The sequence below is a fragment of the Lepisosteus oculatus genome, chromosome 9 (genome assembly GCF_040954835.1).
Source record: "Lepisosteus oculatus isolate fLepOcu1 chromosome 9, fLepOcu1.hap2, whole genome shotgun sequence".
Taxonomy (NCBI): Eukaryota; Metazoa; Chordata; class Actinopteri; order Semionotiformes; family Lepisosteidae; genus Lepisosteus; species Lepisosteus oculatus.
Window position 1 is genome coordinate 1891865 of NC_090704.1, and position 2846 is coordinate 1894710.

Sequence of the window (2846 nt, forward strand, 5' to 3'; positions counted from 1 at the left end):
GCTGTTCTCTGATCTTTTTTTATTAGCGTTTACTGGTGGGTACACCAGTCTTCTGAGCCACATAAATGGTAAAATCATAAATTAGTAAAATTGTTTCTGTTTCACCCATCTTAAATTAAAATCAAAGTCTTTAATTAAACGACTTAATTTCGACTTGGAAGCTCCCATTGAGTTGATGGACTTGACCACTGGCATCTGACATCAATTCAGTGCCGTTCCCAAGTGGAAGACCTGAAGGAAGTTCAAAGCTATACAAAATGTGAAAGTCAATACTCGCAGTACATATGAAGCAATGTGCTCTACATGATTCCCTGTAGGGCAGCGCTTTTTTAAAACTGCAACGAAACTGATCCTGCAGCGGGGATCTTTCTCAACATGCGCTGGCTGCAGAGGAACAAGCAGGGATTAATTCCACTCCAAAAACAGGAGAGAGGCAAAGTTTCGGCTTTATTTTTGGGGATCAGATATTGGAGCCTTCAAGCCATGTGGGGAAGAAAGATCAAACCTTGCATCAGATTTGTACAGTAACATTGACTTCCTGCAATATCGATCTTACATATAGGAGGTGCAGCAGTCCAAACGTTGGCAGCCTGAAGCTGTTCGTGGTTTTTATTGAAATGGCTGATTTGGCATCACTGTTTTCATCTCCGCCATTGCAGTCAATGGAGTTTTACAGTCCCCCTGCTGCCAACAAGTAACCTTTTTCCCATTTAACAGGTGAGGGTCAGCTGCACTGTTCTCTGCTGCTGAAAGCGTGCCTGCAGCTGGACAGACCTCTGCTGTTCCCTGGGCTTCTTCCTACTGACTGAGGCTGGTGATGCTCTGTTCAAGTCTGTCGTGTGATGTCAACGCTCCAGCCAATCGCAGACGGTGTGGTTCGGTTTTCCCCCACTGTCAAGTCAACCGCCCGTTGCTTTTAGAGAGTTAAGCAACGCTTTTGTCTCTGGCTTCCACAGTGAGGCAAGAATGTGCTGCTGGCTCTGCCGGCAATTGAGAAAGCTGGGGTCCTGCCCGCGCTAGAGGCACAAACGCTGAAATATTTATCCATCCATCCGTGGGCGGAGGCAGAAATGCCTTTGAGGTCGGTCACAACCATTTGAAAACAAGACTTCTCTCGCTGATTAATCACAGTATTTCAGACACGTTCAGTCGGTAATGAGGGGTGAAAGTACAGGCCTATATCTAAATGGTTTGTGTTGCCGGCATTTTTTTTAAGTAGAAAATTATGGCAATAATTCTGCTTATTATTTTTAAGCATGAAATGCATCTAGTCCAGTAAAGTGACAATTCCTTTAGGAATTCTAAGATTTGGGATTTTGTTTTTTCAAATTCAGCTAGAGCTCCTCATAGTAGGATGTTTTCACACTAGGACGCTACAAGTTACGCCTAAGGTCTTGGTGGCCCTGTAGGTAGCGCTATTCCCTCTGGATCACAGTTTCCAAGCCGATGCCCCAGTATGGTGACGAGGGACACTGTTTTGTCTTTCAAATGAGATGTTAAACTGAGGTCTCGATGTCTTGGTCATTAAAGACTCAGTGGCACTGTTTTAACTCGGGTGTCCTGGCTTAATTCCACTCTGAACTTGTGCAATCTTGCCTGCTTTAATTGTCCAAGCAATCTATATATATATGATGCATTTTTCTGGCTGATGCTTCTGGCTCAAGTCAAAGTCAATTGCATTTGCCCCCATTAATCCCGGCCAGGTGTTTTACTGGAGTCACTGAAGTGAAGTACCTTGCTCAAGGGTACAACATCGTACCACTCGCATGGAAAGCACTTTGGGACCCTTTGGGATGAAAAGCACCATATTAATCTCATTGTTATAATTATTTAATTATTTTTTTATTAGGTTATTTTTCTAGGCACAGTACTTCACAGTACAGACATAAGAGTCTGAAATTATCACTAAGTCTCCAAACCCATGACAAAGCTGACAATGTTAGCAGGGCTTTAAAAAAAAACAACAAAAACAAAACAAAAAAACTTTCTATGAAAATAAATGCTCCTCGTCAGAGACTTTCTCATGATTGGGACAGGGAAGCGCTGGAGTACTTTATGCTTAAAGCTTTTGAGCTGTAAATATGACCGAACGTCATCCTTCGTGTCGCTATTGGCCGCTGTGTTGAGCACAGACGGTATCGGGAGGAGTTGACCCCTTCTCAGTGTGCGTGTGCTCATTGTCAGGATGTGGTATGGGCTGGCAGGCTGAGTAATGGGGACCACAGCCAGCGCAGGGCAGGGACGCTGGGGTACCCCAGTATCGGTGTGACTCAGACACTGAGCAGCTCTCCTCTGCAGCCTGTGAAGCCTGGAGGTTTATTGGTGGGTGAGGAGCAGCATTTTTTCTCTTTCCATTGTTCTGTGATGCTGCTCCGAACACTTCTGATAGTTCTGACACCCAGGGATAGTGTGACTTGATAAACAAGTTCACATTTGCTGCAGGAGCTCACCCTGTTGCATGTTCCACAGCTAAACGTCCAATTATTTTCTTCCATTTCATTGATTCACACAGCTCCTTTTGTGTGGTAATGGCTGTCTGGAATGGCTGGATTTTAAAACCCTTTTATTTGCAAGGTCAGGGGGTGTAACACCACATGTGGGTTTATCCCTCTACTTCTTAAGTTCATTTAAGGATAATTTTTATTTCTGTGCAGGGGGTGCATGCTTGGGGAAGCTAGCAGTGCACAAGCTGTTTTGAGATGCAGGGAGCTGTGTGTGACTAAGCTGTTCCACAGCTCACTGGAAGCCAGAATCTGTAAATGATTTAACATATTTAGTCTTGCAAAGATTTCCATCCCCATCTGCAATGTCTGAGGACAATATTTATCCTACGTGTGTCTTAAAAA